This window comes from Anabrus simplex, chromosome 6 (assembly GCF_040414725.1).
Source record: "Anabrus simplex isolate iqAnaSimp1 chromosome 6, ASM4041472v1, whole genome shotgun sequence".
Classification (NCBI taxonomy): Eukaryota; Metazoa; Arthropoda; class Insecta; order Orthoptera; family Tettigoniidae; genus Anabrus; species Anabrus simplex.
In genome coordinates, this window is record NC_090270.1 from 286916587 (window position 1) to 286936480 (window position 19894).

General features: G+C 37.7%; 1 protein-coding gene across 1 annotated transcript in view; it reads right to left on the minus strand.

Moving 5' to 3' along the window:
* The window catches only part of LOC136876470 (cytochrome P450 6k1), a 91786-nt gene that overhangs the window by 29877 nt on the left and 42015 nt on the right, over positions 1–19894 (minus strand). The window lies entirely within an intron of this gene.

The window sequence follows — 19894 nt, forward strand, 5'->3', positions numbered from 1 at the left end:
ATAGGCTGAAGTTTATGCTCGAATACCTGTTGCAACATGCTGTGGTTAAGTGTAATAAAGATTTATGAATTTCACTGAGAAAATTGAGCATTTTGTTGTGGTAATGTGCTTTTATGTTTACATTCTGGTCAATGTTTAAAGTGTAACATTTATTTTTATTACACAAATGTATTGCTAATCGATATCAGATTTATGTTTTCAGTGCATATTTCAACATTTCTAGGAACCTCTGTGGCTGAGTCGGCAGCGCATCGGCCTCTCACCGCTGGGTTCCGTGGTTCATATCTCGGTACTCCATGTGAGATTTGTGCTGGACACAGCAGAGGCGGGACAGGTTTTTCTCCAGGTACTCCGGTTTTCCCTGTCATCCTTCATTCCAGCAACACTCTCCACTATCATTTCATTTCATCTGCCAGTCTTTAACCATTGCCCCTGAGGAATGTGACAGGCTTCGGCAGCCGGCACAATTCTTATCCACGCCGCAAGATGGGGGCTTCATTCATTCCATCGCTGACCCGGTCATTGTCTGGAAAACAGGTTGTAGGTTTTTATTCATTTTTATTTTAGTGCATATTCCGACACTTATTTGCATGCACATTTTGACATTTTTGAATTTATTTTTATTATCCGAAGCCTGGTGATCAGATATCATTTACTTGTTCCAGGGATGATCGCATGTGCTTTCTAAGAAGTTTTGTGACTGGGTATGTAATTTGTATGGTATGAAGTTGTTACTTCACATTTAACACTATCTGTTACAAATTACAAATATTCTTATAGATATTATATACGTCTTTATCTGAGGAACTGAAACCAGTTTGTTTATTGCTAGGCAGATGCTATCCATGCTGTCCGGTCTGTGGCAGAGAAGCACAGCAGAGGGAAGACAAGAACAGTCCATAGAGCCTTTCTCATTCATAAAAGGCATTTGATTGTGTCCCCCATGAACTTATCTGGTATTCGCTCCGCACCCATGGTGTCCCGGAGATATGTGTCCGTTGGGTTCAGCTCCTCTATCGCAACTCTACAAGCTCTGAGCACCGCGCAGATGGCGTCACAACAACATTTTATATTCGAGTGGGAGTTCCCCAAGGATCCACCCTCTCACCACTCTTCTTCGTCCTATGCTTGGAAACAGTAATCGCGGACCAGTAAACACCCCATCCATGGACGCTTCTCTACGCAGATGCTGTTATGCTGGCCAGCAGCTCACGAAATAGGCTTAATGAATTGGTTACCCAGTGGAAAACAAGGCTGGAATCATTTGGATTACGGATAAACCTTGCAAAAACAGAATACTGTACGGCGGAATGTTTGCAGATCCTGCACGTAATGGAGATGCGCATGCATAGACAGTAGAGGCGATTGGGAATTAGAAGTGGTGGTGGGGGGGGTGCACAACCATTTATAGACGACAAAAAGTCCTCGGGTCCAAGGGATATCGCGGGGTGGGGGTTGACATAAAAAATGAAAGAAATTGCAATAAAATGGTTAGTTTTTAGTGCTCTCTGAGCGATTTCGATAGAGGGTTGACAGTATAGCAACTTAAGTGCGGTAATAAAGGTACCATAACCGGGCGAGTTGGCCGTGCGGTTAGGAGCGCTCAGCTGTGAGCTCGCATCCGGGAGATAGTGGGTTCGAACCCCACTGTCGGCACCCCTGAAGATGGTTTTCCGTGGTTTCCCATTTTCACAGCAGGCAAATGCTGGGGCTGTACCTTAATTAAGGCCACGACCGCTTCCTTCCCATTCCTAGGCCTTTCCTGTCCCATCGTCGTCATAAGACCTATCGTGTCGGTGCGACCTAAAACAAATAGCAAAAAAAAAAAAAGTACCATAAAATGAATCTTTCGCCAAAGGAACAATAATTACGCATGTATTACAACTAAACAGAAGTACGGTGTGATTATACAACTCAAAAGTAATTTAGTATTTGACTGTACACTAAATAACATACACTAGGCAGAACTGAACAGACATTGGCTGAATGAGACTGCCAGATTGACGAAGGCAAGCGGGTAACCTTGGCAAAAATACACCCTTGCTACCCTTCGTCGCAGAACATGCTACACATTGCTCTGCGGGTCTTCACTAGTTGCTATGGCGCTGTACAATTCGGTTAGCCGCGACGAACGATATATTGTGCGCATTTACGCTAAATATGTTTCTTAAAAATTAAATAAATTCAATGAAAGAATTAGCTGCAAAGACTACAGAGTTTGTAAAAATTGCTTTTTTAAAAATAATTCCCATTTTCATGCGGCTAAAATGGAATAAAAATGGAATATTTGTCCACAAAGTGTGGGGGGGGGGGTCTGCCCCTTCCCCTCGCCCCCTCTAATCACCACTACTGTGCTTAGATCGATGCTGGGAGTCACGCGACTAAATCTCACTAAGAACTAAGAGGTCGGAAACACTCTTACAAGGGAAGAGCGCGAACCGAGAAATCATGGATCTTACGTAAATTTTGCACATACGTTAAATGAGCCAAGAATAACACAGCGGACAAACATTTCTTTCGGAAATTAATTCATGCGACCTACAGAAAGCGTTGACGCGCTTGGCTACGCAGGACTACGGCGCGTGCTGGGTTCAAATACAGTAGAGACAATACGCGACACTTCCGGATTTAGCCTTGTTAAAATGGGAGACAAGTCGCTAGTGGCGCTCCTAGTGGCGTGACCTGAAAATTCACGCTAAATTCAAATATCAATGGAAATGTATATACGGAAATGGATAAATAAATTACGTCTAGAAATAAAGTGTTACTAAGACATTAACTTCAAAGTTGCTAAAGCAAATCTGGATAAATGAATGAAGAATTGTTTAACAGGTTATTATTTAAAGACTGAAATTAGACATATAATCAAGATGTGAAATGGACTGCTGTGAAAGGGCTTGATCTTTCATTTATGCATTACTTTTTTTAGCTTTAGCATTCCTGCCTGAACGTTCACGGCTAGATTTGTCTTATTTTCTCGTTTAAAAGCATTGTATCATCACATTAAAACACTTGTCAACGAAAATATCGGCACATTCCTTACACACATGATTCAATGAATTTACATTTAAGAGCTGGACAATTTTCCTTTTAACTTGAAGCCTACTAACAGAAAGAAAATCCATAAATTTAGCCTCGAAGACATTCAAACTCTCCCTATAAACAATGCTTGCCATAATGCCATTATATTAGGGTAAAGCAAATTTGCATCATCATATTGTTTCAACAAAATATGTACAATTCTTAAATCACCCATATTTTCTTCAGTGCTTGACAACGCATTACGGCATTCCAAATGGGGTGACTTGGAACACAACCAGCCACACACATATGCATATGTATTTTCCTGAATTAAATCAAACCCACAGATCACACCTACAAGAACATGTCGGTATCGAAGGTTAACTACTGCACTATACAATAAAATAAACTTATTATATTTTAAGCCAGTTAACCCTCTACTGCCCAATGTGACTTTGAAGTCACACATTATTCTGTACACATTTTCTACTGTTAGAATGCAATTGAGCCACTACTTCCCAGTGTAACTTTCAAGTTACAGTATGGCTGTGTGATTTTCAACTGTTTATAGTTTAATAGTTATATGCCTAAGCCACCAGGAAGCGCCAAATGTATGGTTGGGAGCATTTCCCAGGCACATGGCGGGTAGCTAGTTTTACAATTATGTTTTGTGTTATTACTAACAAATTATATGCATACAAAATATAGAAACCGAAGGTAAGCATCTTGAATATTTTGTGAGACTGTTATTTTATAAATTAGTCAATTTTCACATATCAGAACATTACTGCCCAGTGTGACCTGGAAGTCACAAACCTAATTTTTGAAAATCAAAAATGAAAAGTCAATAAAAACTGCATTTATATGTAGTTTACAACATATTTACTTAGTATATGGCAGAGAAAATTTTTTAAAACACAACAAAATAATTTGGGCAGTAGAGGGTTAAAATGTGGGTCGCGCAAGTCAGAAGTTTAGGAAGTACTATAAAAATCTCTTTGTAACTGGAAGAATATATATGAAACACAACATTTTCTTGTCACGAGGGAAACGGAAGAAAGACCGCGAATCCTTCTGTATTTCACAGTTATTGCAGCCAAACACAGCTTTCCACTCATACTCATACTGAGAGGAGATATAAAGGAATGACATGCGCTACTATTTACTTATGTCAACTTAATGCAAACGCATAAATAACGCCAAAAACTTCACAAACAAATACACGTGCTCTTATGACAGAATCAGTAACTCTCAGGTCACTCCGCTAGATAGAGCTCTAATCGCTGTCCCTCAATATCTCGCAGTATCGCGTATTGTCTCTACTGTATTTGCTATAAGCGTATGTCAACGTGGCCTCAAACCAGTGCGAGTTGCGGGCAGGGTATGGAGTAGCGGTCTGCGCAGCCGAGCACGCTAATTCAAACATACGAATTTCAAAGCTTTCTGTAGGTCGCACGAGTTAATTTCCGAAATAAGTATTTTGGCCATTGTGTTATTCTTGGCACATTTAATGTGTATGCAAAATTTACGTACATTTGGTGATTCCTTGTTACGCGCCCTTCTCTTCTTATTGTTGCCTCGATTCCCGATAAAATGGGAGAGGCAGATTTGAGGTGGTACGATCACTAGCCCGATCTGACGCAGCACTTACTCTCAGCCCAGATGTACAACGCCCTCGAGGCCGACCTGAAATGCGGTGGATGGTCTGTCTGAGAGAGGACATGGGAGCTGCAGACGCTAATGATCGGGCAAAGTGGAGGGCGAAATGTAAGAAGGCAGACCCCGCACAGAACAGGAAGAATACCAGGACGAAGAAGATGATGATGAAGAGATCTTAGGATCCAGTGGCGGACACACCACTACTAATCTAGTGAAGTACCGGGTTGCGGGGTTGTGTGAGGAAATCTCAACTAACATCGAGGAAGAGGAGGGGAGGCTGGGGAGGCTTTTTATGTACCTCTGAGGAGATGATTGACGAATGAATGGAGCATCACTAGAATGACAGGGACATAGGGAAATCGGAGATCCCGGAGAAAGCCTGTCCGACCTCTGCTTTATCCAGCATATATTTTATATGCAGTCACCAGGTTTGAACCTAGGACTAGCGTTAAAGACCGGTATCTAACCGTTCCAGACACGAAGGGTCCATCAGAGTGTAATGAAAATAAATAGTAAATTTTAAAAAAATCAAATCTTATCCCACAATGAAATCAATTAAAACCTCACTTAGGCGATACAATGTAGGACTGTTTTTATCTCTTCAGTATCATTAAGAGGAACTGCTATTGCTTGCGAGTCTTAAGTTTTAAACCTATATAATATTTTAATAATATATTTGAAAGTAATAAGAATGTCCTTCCAGTATGAAAACCTACGAAAATATTTTGGATTCTTTCACAATGTTTAAACAATATTTGCCATCACTTTTAAAACTTTTGCACTTACATAAGACTGACATATTTTAATTTTAATCTATATTCTATAGTAAACCTTCAGCTGTTTTAGCCATTTAGCGTCTCAAGCATAAGAAAATAAGAAATTAAAAAACATAATGAAAACGCAGGTGAGCTTACAGTTTTACGTAATTCTAAATATTGTGATCATGAGTCATGGGACCAGTAGTTTTATGTGGAATCCGAACAAAAGAGACGCATTGTCCGCTTCGGGAATCTCACATTCTTCTGCATATGGGAGAAGGTGTGTTCAAGGACCACTTTCGGCATGCCTAGAAATGGTTTTCCGTTGTTTCTCATTTTTACACCAGTCACAGTGACTACCTTCCCAGTACTGGCCCTCTCCTTTCTCATCGTCGACGAAAACTGAAGTTGTTAGTGCTACGTTAAAATCGTAGCTAAAATAATCTCAAATGCTCTACAATCCGTGGTCACTTTGGTAAGAATTAAGCACGCTAGGAATAAATTTCCCTCCCTAGAAACAAGAAATATCATAGAACCATTGCAAGCTACGAGCTAGGGCCTATTATGTTATGAGAGGAGCGGCGTTTTGAAAATCTGTATAGGGATTAAGGGGCGTACCAAAGGCCTGTCCTGATAATGTTATATTTAACAGATTTACATCCCGGTTTCTCTGGAACAGTACAAGGTAATGAGACGAAATTTTGATAGGATATAGATTCATATATAATACATTCACTGATCTACTTTGAGGCTTTAATATTATTACAAATTAAGATATGGATTTTTTAAAACAAGTCCTTAAATATTTTAATTTATTTAAAAAATGATCAAATTCTGTGTTGTACCTCTGCCGTTTTAGATCCATGTAAACAAAATAATGTTGTAAATGAGATGTAAAATATTGAGAGCTCTAATTTAAGTAGTTGCTGAGAAAATGGGAAAAAATCGCAAAAAAAGTCAGAAATCAGACTTGAAAAATATGTAATGCCACTAACAAGATGTGGATGCTACGATGCTTCTTACCACATAAACACCAGACGTGACGTAATATCATAAAACGTTTATAGCCAAATTATGCAGCAGGACATTTACTGTGAATCAACGTAAATTACCCCCCTTCTAGAGCAAATAGTTCCGTGATATTGTACCCGATGCATTTACTGGACGTATTAAAAATGGCGCCTACGGAAGGTAGAGGCCAGCCAAGGCAAAGAAATGTGTAATAGGGTATCGATATTGATGTATGCTAGAAGGCCATGACTAACTTAAACCTACCACTATGAAGGCGGTGTACAATGGTGTAGAATCGATAGAATTGTTTAAAAAAATAAGAAGGATTAAACAGATTATTATAAAAAATGACTTAAAAATTGACGTGGGAAGGACAAGATATCCCGAACATCGCTCTCAAAAATAAGCAAGATTTGCAATATCTAACGTGAAATTTTAAGCTGAGAGGACGGAAATATTGAACGAAACGAAGAGATAAACGCTGAAATACAATAAAGAGGGAATAAAATCCAGAAGTTTTGAAAAAAAATATTTAGACGCAAAGTCGTTTGCAAACAAGAAGTGGATTGAGACGTGAGAGCTCGAGGTTGAGCTATATTAAGTGGAAATAATAGCAAGGACAGCTTAAATAAAGAAGCAATCATTGTAAAAATATATTTATACTACGCAGAACCATGATGAATTCATATTTTCCAGAATCGACGCATATTGTCTACTGTGTTCCTGAACAGATGATGGCTTGCTAAATCGGCATAGACCAACCTGGAGGGAGATGTCATCCTGGCTGTTAAAACCACCCGACCCGTGTGGAGGAGGTCACTCTACTTGAGATACCAGTGGTTGAGATCCTGCCCAGTTCCCAATCCAAGGCCTGCGACCAGACCGAAGAGCAACTAAGGCCCGAGATATTGAATGGCGAGCTAAGTAATAGTATTAAGTAGTATAATTTCTTATGTAGAGTATTACCAGTATATGCAATAGATCTGAATAGCCTAAGCGTGAGATAATTAAGTGTGCAGTGAATATAAGAAAGTGCAGTGTGAAATATTTAAGACGATATCTCGTGACAGAATGGTAACGTGTTTACTACATTATCTTATCCAAGGATGAAGGAATACGATTTAAAATGTGACATAGTGTAACAGCTGTTTTCAAAGAATCCCGGTTAGTTAGAAAGATCGATGAGTGATGTAATACCAGTAAAACCCAGTTACGTCACAGAGGGATGCATGTTTGAATTGGTTAAGTTAAATTACCATACTCTTTGCTGTGTGAATATATTGAAAGAATAGATACTGAATTTGGGGTTATATGTTGAATTGTATGACAAAATGCGTTTTGAGGAACGAATTCTGCGCTATTGGAGTGATACGTATCGTTGTGTTTAATTAATGTTGGAGGTTAAACGCGGTAATTATAGATGTTAAACGAATTAAATATGGGTTGAATTGAAGGTTAATAATGAAATAATGGAAGTATATATGGTATTTTAAATGATATATTGCGCAGATTAACAGGGAGTAAAACGTATATGATATATATAATGTGCGATATAGGAGCACATGTAAAGCGACTACGGAATATAAGTATGCCCCAGGGACGAACTATAGCAAGGTATGGACAATAAAATTACGCATATTTTAATGAAGTGTGAAAGTGGTTTGACAATAATAACAACCGGTGATGGGTAAATGAATACATGATTGTATCATATTCTGAATGAATGGTAATTGCGTGGAAGATCAAACTTGTATGCAACTAGTATGATAATGTAGTGTTGAAATATCTTTATGTAGGCATTTGCACATCTATATATGAAAAATGCTTATTGGCTATATGTATATTGAACTGGAATACGTTACATAAGAAATTATCTAGCTAGAGTAGGGAAATTATTTGAGATTTACGTAGGATATCATCGATGGTTTATTAATCTGAAATATTATTAGAGCGAATATTTAGTTAGGAGCCGTAATTTAAGTGGCAATCGGACCGAGAAACTTAGTGCGTCATTCAATATTTCATTTTCTTCACTGTAGTCTGCACCAACGAACTCAGATAATTTTCAATGTAACTTAGGTCACTGATATTTGTATTCAGGACACTTTATTCAAATTCAGTTCATTTCTGCGATAACTTGAACAATGTTATGGTTGTATTTTTGATGAGGGTGTATAATTAACACCGTGAGTGATGGAATAACTTATTGATATACCGAATCTTGACCGTGGTCTGAAGACTTTGATGTAGTATATACTTAAGTGACCAGATGTGGATTTTAATAGGAAGATGAAACAAAGCAATAATTCATTTCAGGAATACGCGACCCAGAATGTTAAGATATGTAAACTTAGTTTAGGAGTAAGGCAGCGCTGACCTAGAATATTTGATTCAGTAATTAAATACTTGTTTATTAGGTTGATAACTTGAAGATTATGAGCAATATTTGACATTAACCATTTCTTTCGCGAATCTTGATAGTTTAATAAATATGTTTCTTGATTAATTTTTATAGAATGGAATGAGTTTTCATTTATAATGGTAGTCAGTAGTTGTACTTAGTGAGTAAGGTTCTCGTTATGCAGATGTGTTTTTCGAAAGGTTGACTGGTGTTTATGTTCGCAAAATCTACTACTGAGCGTTGAATTACGTAATTCTGAACCGCGTATGATGCCGTTACTTTCTCTTTGAACACACGTTAAACCAAAACATAGAAAAATTAACCATTTTTCTGGAGGCATGAATACCCTGAGATATGTAACTGACTAGTTGGGAAAATACTGTGGTCACCCTGACCCGTAGGGTGCAGTTATAAATTTGTCGCCCAACAGTGGAGCAATTGAAGAGAAAGACACCGCGGGAACGATTATTTAATTGAGAGTTAGACCCGAGTAAATAGCCCGATAACTTACTGCTGAACCAACATGGGGGTCTGAAGAGAAAGGTAGTAGTTGATAAAGAGATAGATCGAGAAAGGCATCGAAGACTGTAATGTAATGGGCATCCAAAAATAAGCCAGTTATTTTTGACACTCTGAGCTGAGGTCAAAAGAGAATGATATTGCGGAACGTTGTGGGAAGCAAAAGAGCCCAACATGCGGTTGGTGAGGGAGATACTTGGAGATTTGTCAAGAAAATAGGCTCGGATGAGAAACTGATAATTAAGTATTGAGAAAATGATGTTTAAGTATGAATATTTTCCAGAAGTAGATTGTTAGATGGAGTGATAGGAGGATATTTTATCCTTCTTATTGGAATAATTGTAGGTCTTCGCATTTCATTTTTTATTTTAAAGTATGATTGAATTTATTCTTGATATTTGGATTAATTGTTAGTATGTAAGCAAATGACGAATACCACATGGTGGGTAATTATTTTTCTCTTTTTGGGAAACTATTTCTGAAATGAATTCAAAGAAAAATGATCTGATTTCGTTGGGAAGTTGCTCATACTTTAACTGGTAGGATGATATCGATCTTCAGGAAGGTCTATATTTTAAATAATTTGAGAAACTAAGTGAATATTTAGTATATAAGACTTGATTGCTAGCTTTAAGGGTATTTTAGATTTAGAAATTGAAAAATATTTCACATATTTATTGACACTGTGTGATATTAGAGAACTTTGAAAATTAGAGTTGGTTAGGAAATTAGAGAATTATTCGAAATATTACTGAAATTGACGTGATAATGGCATCTCAGGGAAGAGTGCAAACCAGAAGGGAACAAGAAGAAGAAATGAAAAGAGAGCACAGGAAAAGCATGAAGGAATGCCGTGGTGGTTCCTAGAATATATAAAGAAAGAAGAAGAAGAGAGACAGAAAGAAAAACAAGAACGTGATGAGAAAGAAAAGAAACAAGAAGAAGAGAGACAGAAAGAAAAACAAGAGCGAGATGAGAAAGAAAAGAAACAGGAAGAAGAGAAGGATAGGAGACGGGCAGAGAAAGAACAAAAGCAACGTGAAGAGAGGAAAAAGGAACAACAAGAACTCTTAAAGGAGTTCCGTAGAGAACAAGAAGAGAAACTGGAGGAGTTGACAGAAGAAATCAGAAAGAAACAGGAAGAAATAAAGGAAGACAACACAAGAACTCGATTGGAAATACAGAATAGGCTAGCCGAAATGACTCAGAGTATGTAGAATAGAAACAAGCAGATACACGAAGAAATGGACAGAATTAAAGGACAGGTTACAGAAAGCCAGGAAATCATCAAGAAGTTGAAGGATGAGGAGATTAGCAAACTGACCAGCAATCTCCGAGAACTAAAAGTCAGTAATGAGAAGAAATGGGACGAATTGAGTGAAATAACAAGCGGCATGGAAGGATTGAAGGTCAGACATCAAGAATTGGAGGATAAATTCGATCAGGCTGCTGGCACGGTGGCCGGTAAAATTAATGAGTTAAAAGAGAAGATCGAGACCGATAAGAATGAGGTGGACCAGAAGATGGAGAAGACGGAAGAGGAGTTAAGGCAGATTAGGAAGGAGATGCAAGAAATTAAGATAGAAAACCAGACAACGAAATCCGTTATTTCAAATTATAGTGAACGGCAAAAAGCGATAGAGATTCAGATTAATGAGAGGGAGACTACACCGTCAAGAACACTGGATCCAAGTAGGCAGAGCATAGATTTGGTAAATGGAAGCAGTCAAAATGAAAGTCCAACTATAATAAACGTCATAAAAACTTACGACGATCGCCCAAAGCATTTTGACAACACATCAAAAATCTCACCTAAGCAATTTCTCAGAGATATTGAGGAACATTTTCGCGAAGGTAGAATTCAAGAGGATAAGAAGCTGCGCGTGATAGAAAAACATCTAGACGGAAACCCGAACATCTGGTTCCAAGCTTTTAAATATACTTTCCACAGCTATGAGGAATTTAAGGCAGCGTTCCTAAGAAAGTTTTGGAGTCCAGAAATTCAACAACAACTAAGAATCGAACTTTACGCAAGAAAGTTTTCGTCAACGGGTCAAACCCGATATAGTGACTACTTCTCTTTTCAGTTTCACAGATTTCAGGACTTAGACTCAGCTCCAAGCGAGCTAGAGGCCATAAAAACTATTCAAAGACAATTCCCACCGGAGGTGCAGAGGTTATTAGCAGCCTCAGATGTTGAAACCGCAGTCGATATGGAGAGGAAGCTAAGACAGATCGATATGACATCCTCATATCCATCGGATAGAAATATACGGAGTACGGCTCAAGAAGAAGTAATAAATACCATTAGTCCCGAGGAAACAAACCATAGGGAAAATCACAAGTCAAAGAATAGGCCAGAGGACCATGACGAACAAAGAGAGAAGGGCAGAAAGAGATGTCGTTGCCAATGCAGTGGAAATTCCAATGGGGAATATGGACAGAGTAATAGTAGACATAACCCATATTATACAAATAATCCAAGGTTTCGAGGCAGTAGGAACCAACAGCATTTTAGAAACAGAACATGGTTTAATAATCGGAAAGGACAGAATAATTATCGTAGGAACGAAGAAAACCGAAGGTATATTCAACAACTACGAGAGGAAAGACGAAATAAGAACAGATGGGAAGAAGCAATAAAAGATAAAGATATAAATGGAGACATCGAGGGAGCGGAGAGCCTCGAATTGCAATCATATAAACGAAGGAAAGCAGAAGAGGGGAGACTCAATCCAAATACTCCTGAATTCGTAGGAAATTCGAAGCCACCTGAGAAAAAAACTCCGATTTCCAACTGAGAAGTGAGGAAATATCAAGTAGCGAAAGAAATGGTAAATTCGACAAAATTCGTAGTTGGATAATTGCGCAAGTAGACCACTGGGATATTCGATCTGATGACCTGCTTGGCGAAAATGATCGTGGCAAAGAAAGAACAAAATTTAGTTTACCCGTAATTGTGGTAACAGTGGCCGACATAAAGTTGCATTGTTTGGTGGACTCTGGAGCAAGTATTAGTGTAATGGCATCAGCATTTTTCCAAGAGCTTACTAAAAGAATCTACATACCGACAATCCCTGTATCAGGAATTAAAATAAGAGGAATAATCCCAGATAAATCTGTGGACTGCAAGCTGCAAGCATATGTTACAGTCATGATAGGAAGGCACAGATTTGAACATCCATTCATGATTATGAAGAGGATAAAATATAATATCATCTTTGGTATAGATTTCATGTTAACGACACGAGTGACCATTGATATGGAAAGACGAGAAGTCCGATTCCCAGTAACAGAAAGTGGTGGAACGCAATCTATTGAAACCATACAACTTAATAACCTTACGGTCGAAAGGGAACACTTGAAGATTATGGTGGAGAAAATTGATCCTGAAATCATGGAAGGCCAAGGTCAAAATAAAGACGTATATGAACAAGAGATAGATTTAGAACTAATTGAAAAGCTCGAAGAGATAATGGCTATCGAAGAGGAGGAGGAAGAGAAAACTGAAATTTGGAAAACTATGGCCGAAACTACAATATCATCCACAGAAAAGCGGAAGATCTATGAAATTTTGAAAAGACATATCGAAGTTTTCGACAATAAACCGGGTCAAATACCCAACTTTAAATACAAAATATTAGTCAACGACTGGACGCCATATAAGGGAAAGTTATACGATGTACCAGAAAGGTATTTAACAGAAGTAAGAAAAATTATTCAGGAAATGATGGCTGACGGAATAATAGTAAAGACAACCACACCTTACTTAAATCCGCTGGTAATAGTAAAGAAAAACAACGGAATACTCAGGCCGTGTGTGGACGTCAGGGTCCTCAATGAAAGCCTTATCCCAGAGTACAATAAGGTCCCAAGGATTAAGGATATAATAAAAAAATTTAGAGGTCTGCAGTACTTCTCAAGCTTAGATTGTACATCGTCCTTCCATCACATCGTACTGGAAGAAAAGTCAAGGATACTAACAGGGTTTATGTTTGATAACCAAACGTACGTTTACTGCAGATTACCCTTTGGTTTGAAGAATAGTTCTGCCGTTTTGATCAGGGCCTTAGATAAGAACCTAACAGATGAAGTAAAAGGATTTGTCAACTGTTATGTCGATGATCTAGTATTTGGCAGTACAACTTTCGAAGAACACTGTGAAAAATTAGAAAAATTGTTGAGTAACCTGCAGAAAACCGGATTTAAAATTAACCTAGCGAAATCAAAATTCTGTCAAAATCAAGTGCTTTTCCTTGGACATATAATAGATGGCGAAGGAGTTAAGCCAAACCCGGTAAAAATCAAAGCAATTTGTGATTTCCCACGTCCTTCTAAAGTGAAGCACATAAGACAATTCCTAGGTATGACTGGATTCTTTTCAGACCACTGTAGAGGTTATACAGAGATAGCTGCACCGCTCCAGGAACTCTTAAAGGCAAATAACCGCTGGAAATGGAACAAGGAAGCCGAAAACGCATTCATAAGAATGAAAGAATTGCTTAGGCAAAGCATCAAACTAGGGTACCCTGATTTCGAAAAAGATTTTATTGTCCAGGCAGACGCGTCAAATATTGGTGTTGGAGCATGTTTATACCAAGAGACAGAGGAGAATAAGAAACGAACGTACTTAGCCTTTACGAGCAGAAAACTGCGAAAACACGACGGAGCTCGAACTCCTTGCCATAATACATGCACTGCAGCAATGGAGACGGATTATTTATGGATACCCCGTGATCATCAGAACGGATCATAAGGCACTAACCTTTGGGTTAAAAGCAATGATGACCAGCGAAAGAGTAGTTAGGTGGATGCTGTACACACAGCAATTTAACTTCAGAATTGAACACTGCAGCGGGAAAGAAAATGTATTAGCCGATGCATTAAGCAGAAATCCAGCAGACCATGAAGAGAATATTTTACAGTTAACGTTGGATAGTCAAGACGAGGAGTTGCTATCAAAACTGGAAGACCTTGCTGAATATCAGAAAATGGATGAAAAGTTAAAGATCATCATTGACAAATTAATGGCTGATGAGAGGGAACCATTGATAGAAAATAAATATGAGATGTTGAGCGGCATATTAACAAAGGTCGTGGATAAGACCACGCACAAGAAAAGAATAATAGTACCACGAGCACTGCAATGTGAATTAATTTGGCACGTACATAAAGTAACAGAACATGCAGGAATCGATAAAGTCATTGGAACGCTATCAGAAAAATTCACATGGACAGGGCTGAGGAAATCAGTCAGAAGCACAGTCAAAACCTGTGATATTTGTCAGCGGGTTAAACATGACAATTTTATCACTAGTAACCAACCTATCGCCATATTGCCATCTAAAGTAAGACAAATATATATGCAATTGATATTTTTGGGAAGTTACCGACAGCCAAAAAGGGAAACAAATACATATTGGTAGTAATTGACGTCTTTTCAAAGTATATATCGCTACAGCCAATACAACGGGCAAATACAAAGCAAGTTCTACACAGACTAGTGGAGAAGGTATTTCCTAAAATGGGCAAGCCCGAAAGAATATTGTCGGACAGGGGAACACAATTCACATCTATGCTGTTCCGAGAAAAGCTGAAAAGTATGGGCATAAAACACACATTATGTTCAGTTCGGCATCCGTCGGCAAATCCAATGGAGCGATACATGAAGGAAATAGCAAAATTCTGTAGGATATACTGCAATCATTGTCACTGGAAATGGATTGATGTAATAGAGATAATAGAGGAATGCCTAAATAACACCATAAATGAATCAATTGCTCAGGTCCCAAACCTGGTACATCACAATAGAGAATCACGAAGAACATGGGACAATATAATAAACATATCACTTGAAGAGAAACCAGACATCCAGCAGATCAATAAAATGGTCCAAGAGAGGCTAAAACAACAGTCTGAGAAGAGACAAAGAAGATTACGAAAGACAAGATTTCGCGCACCATTTAAGAAAAACGATCTCGTTTTGATTAAAAAGGCACCAGTAACGAACGCACCAGCCAAAATATGCACTAAATTCAATCATTTATATGAAGGACCGTACAGAATTGAGCAAGCTTATGGAAATAACGCATATCTTATTATAAGCATGGACGGAAAATACAAAAACGTTCACAATGCGTGTAACATGAAGCTATATTTCCCAGAAAACAAAGCTGGAGAAACGATAATATAAGTCCCACAGAAGTACGAATCAAGTTCAGAATAAATATATTCGTGAATCAGCTGATATGCAAAGAGATAGGCTTGTAGAAGCTAAACAACATCAGTTATAATAACAGAATAATCGATACGATTCCATAGAGAAATAAAATCCATTAATCGATCAAAGAACCATGGAGAAATAGCAGAAATGCATCGTCACATTTGTCGATCATAGTTCAAGAGAATAAATATACCGCAAGCAATATATTTAATCTGTACTGGGGGAATAAAATGTACCCGATGCATTTACTGGACGTATTAAAAATGGCGCCTACGGAAGGTAGAGGACAGCCAAGGCAAAGAAATGTGTAATAGGGTATCGATATTGATGTATGCTAGAAGGCCATGACTAACTTAAACCTACCACTATGAAGGCGGTGTACAATGGTGTAGAATCGATAGGATTGTTTAAAAAAATAAGAAGGATCAAACAGATTATTATAAAAACTGACTTAAAAAATTGACGTGCGAAGGACAAGATATCCCGAACATCGCTCTCAAAAATAAGCAAGATTTGCAATATCTAACGTGAAATTTTAAGCTGAGAGGACGGAAATATTGAACGAAACGAAGAGATAAACGCTGAAATACAATAAAGAGGGAATAAAATCCAGAAGTTTTGAAAAAAAATATTTAGACGCAAAGTCGTTTGCAAACAAGAAGTGGATTGAGACGTGAGAGCTCGAGGTTGAGCTATATTAAGTGGAAATAATAGCAAGGACAGCTTAAATAAAGAAGCAATCATTGTAAAAATATATTTATACTACGCAGAACCATGATGAATTCATATTTTCCAGAATCGACGCATATTGTCTACTGTGTTCCTGAACAGATGATGGCTTGCTAAATCGGCATAGACCAACCTGGAGGGAGATGTCATCCTGGCTGTTAAAACCACCCGACCCGTGTGGAGGAGGTCACTCTACTTGAGATACCAGTGGTTGAGATCCTGCCCAGTTCCCAATCCAAGGCCTGCGACCAGACCGAAGAGCAACTAAGGCCCGAGATATTGAATGGCGAGCTAAGTAATAGTATTAAGTAGTATAATTTCTTATGTAGAGTATTACCAGTATATGCAATAGATCTGAATAGCCTAAGCGTGAGATAATTAAGTGTGCAGTGAATATAAGAAAGTGCAGTGTGAAATATTTAAGACGATATCTCGTGACAGAATGGTAACGTGTTTACTACATTATCTTATCCAAGGATGAAGGAATACGATTTAAAATGTGACATAGTGTAACAGCTGTTTTCAAAGAATCCCGGTTAGTTAGAAAGATCGATGAGTGATGTAATACCAGTAAAACCCAGTTACGTCACAGAGGGATGCATGTTTGAATTGGTTAAGTTAAATTACCATACTCTTTGCTGTGTGAATATATTGAAAGAATAGATACCGAATTTGGGGTTATATGTTGAATTGTATGACAAAATGCGTTTTGAGGAACGAATTCTGCGCTATTGGAGTGATACGTATCGTTGTGTTTAATTAATATTGGAGGTTAAACGCGGTAATTATAGATGTTAAACGAATTAAATATGGGTTGAATTGAAGGTTAATAATGAAATAATGGAAGTATATATGGTATTTTAAATGATATATTGCGCAGATTAACAGGGAGTAAAACGTATATGATATATATAATGTGCGATATAGGAGCACATGTAAAGCGACTACGGAATATAAGTATGCCCCAGGGACGAACTATAGCAAGGTATGGACAATAAAATTACGCATATTTTAATGAAGTGTGAAAGTGGTTTGACAATAATAACAACCGGTGATGGGTAAATGAATACATGATTGTATCATATTCTGAATGAATGGTAATTGCGTGGAAGATCAAACTTGTATGCAACTAGTATGATAATGTAGTGTTGAAATATCTTTATGTAGGCATTTGCACATCTATATATGAAAAATGCTTATTGGCTATATGTATATTGAACTGGAATACGTTACATAAGAAATTATCTAGCTAGAGTAGGGAAATTATTTGAGATTTACGTAGGATATCATCGATGTTTTATTAATCTGAAATATTATTAGAGCGAATATTTAGTTAGGAGCCGTAATTTAAGTGGCAATCGGACCGAGAAACTTAGTGCGTCATTCAATATTTCATTTTCTTCACTGTAGTCTGCACCAACGAACTCAGATAATTTTCAATGTAACTTAGGTCACTGATATTTGTATTCAGGACACTTTATTCAAATTCAGTTCATTTCTGCGATAACTTGAACAATGTTATGGTTGTATTTTTGATGAGGGTGTATAATTAACACCGTGAGTGATGGAATAACTTATTGATATACCGAATCTTGACCGTGGTCTGAAGACTTTGATGTAGTATATACTTAAGTGACCAGATGTAAATTTTAATAGGAAGATGAAACAAAGCAATAATTCATTTCAGGAATACGCGACCCAGAATGTTAAGATATGTAAACTTAGTTTAGGAGTAAGGCAGCGCTGACCTAGAATATTTGATTCAGTAATTAAAATACTAGTTTATTAGGTTGATAACTTGAAGATTATGAGCAATATTTGACATTAACCATTTCTTTCGCGAATCTTGATAGTTTAATAAATATGTTTCTTGATTAATTTTTATAGAATGGAATGAGTTTTCATTTATAATGGTAGTCAGTAGTTGTACTTAGTGAGTAAGGTTCTCGTTATGCGGATGTGTTTTTCAAAAGGTTGACTGGTGTTTATGTTCGCAAAATCCACTCCTGAGCGTTAATTACGTAATTCTGAACATCGTATGATGCCGTTACTTTCTCTTTGAACACACGTTAAACCAAAACATAGAAAAATTAACCATTTTTCTGGAGGCATGAATACCCTGAGATATGTAACTGACTAGTTGGGAAAATACTGTGGTCACCCTGACCCGTAGGGTGCAGTTATAATATGTTGTCTTAACTGAACGAGTGCTCAAAAAATCTGGGGAAATGGCTTATGCAGTAATATGCAGTATTTAAAAATATATAAATACTTACAGTCATCCAAAATCAGTGAAACATACATAAACTCCAAATAATAATTTTCAATAGAACACTAAAAATGACAACTGATATTTTCTAAAATTCAAGGTGTAGTAGTTAGCTCGAGCAATCGCGAACAAGTGCACGAACCCTGATTACCGTAATCAGCGTTTAAGATTCTTTCTAAACCTTGTTTAAATAAAGCTGCGGACCATCAGTCCTGATTATTACAAGTTCGAGTGGTTACCAAACATGAACAGTGATTAGATTAGCACTGAAGCTAAAATGGCCGCTAGATTTGGAGATGGTTTCGAAGATGAACTGTTATATCTGGAATATCTGGAACGGAAAAATGAGTGCGAAGATATTATAGTGGAGTAAGTTGATCTTTTCGGAAAACTTAATGATAGGATATCTGTGGAAGGTTTCGCTTAACTAAACAAACAGTTTCATTTCTGCTGGAAACAATGCAAAATAACCTACAATTTCCAGCGCAGAGAAATCATCCTGTTTCTGCTATCAACAGACTGCTCACTGCACTGAGGTATTACGCCACTCGTTCCTATAACAATACTTGTAGGTGATACTATTAATATGTACATAACAACAGCAGCTCGGATTATAAACGACGTGAGTAATATTATAGCTTTTGCAATTATGCCACGATACCGGTTTCAAAATCCGAAAAATTGGAGGAGAAATCTTTTGTTCGTCCTTACTTATAATAAATAGTGTCAGCAAGGAAGAAATGAATATTCCTCCCTTCGAGCATACAATCTTCCTTCTAACAAATGAAACACAAAATAACCGAAGCGCGTTCACTATTCGTCGCTAGCGAGTTAAACATCACGCTAGTGTTTAATTCCACTGCCAGCTAAACATGCTTCAAACAAATTTAGCAGCCCCGGCATAAAAATATGCCACCTCCTATGGATAGGCTGTTGGAAAAAAACTATTTCTTAAAGTAACTTTTTCATTCATATATGTTTATGCTAATGTTGATCCAGGGCAAACAGACAAATTCGAATAAAGAGTAGAGGTAGAGGTGAGATGGCCGGCTAGTTCATGCGTCACGCTCCGACTCTTTCTTTCTCACACACACATTACTTCCCCACCTCTACCTGCTTCCCGCCGCTCACTCCTGCCTACGCGGTGCTTAAACAAGCAAACTTTGACACCCCAAAACAGGTGTTAAATACATGACTGGGCATCTCATTTTGATATGGCTGATAAAAACATTCCTACTGAAGTCGTTGTACCAAATCTCAATCAGATAAGAGACTTACAGTTGAAAGAGTTTCCCTGTACAAAT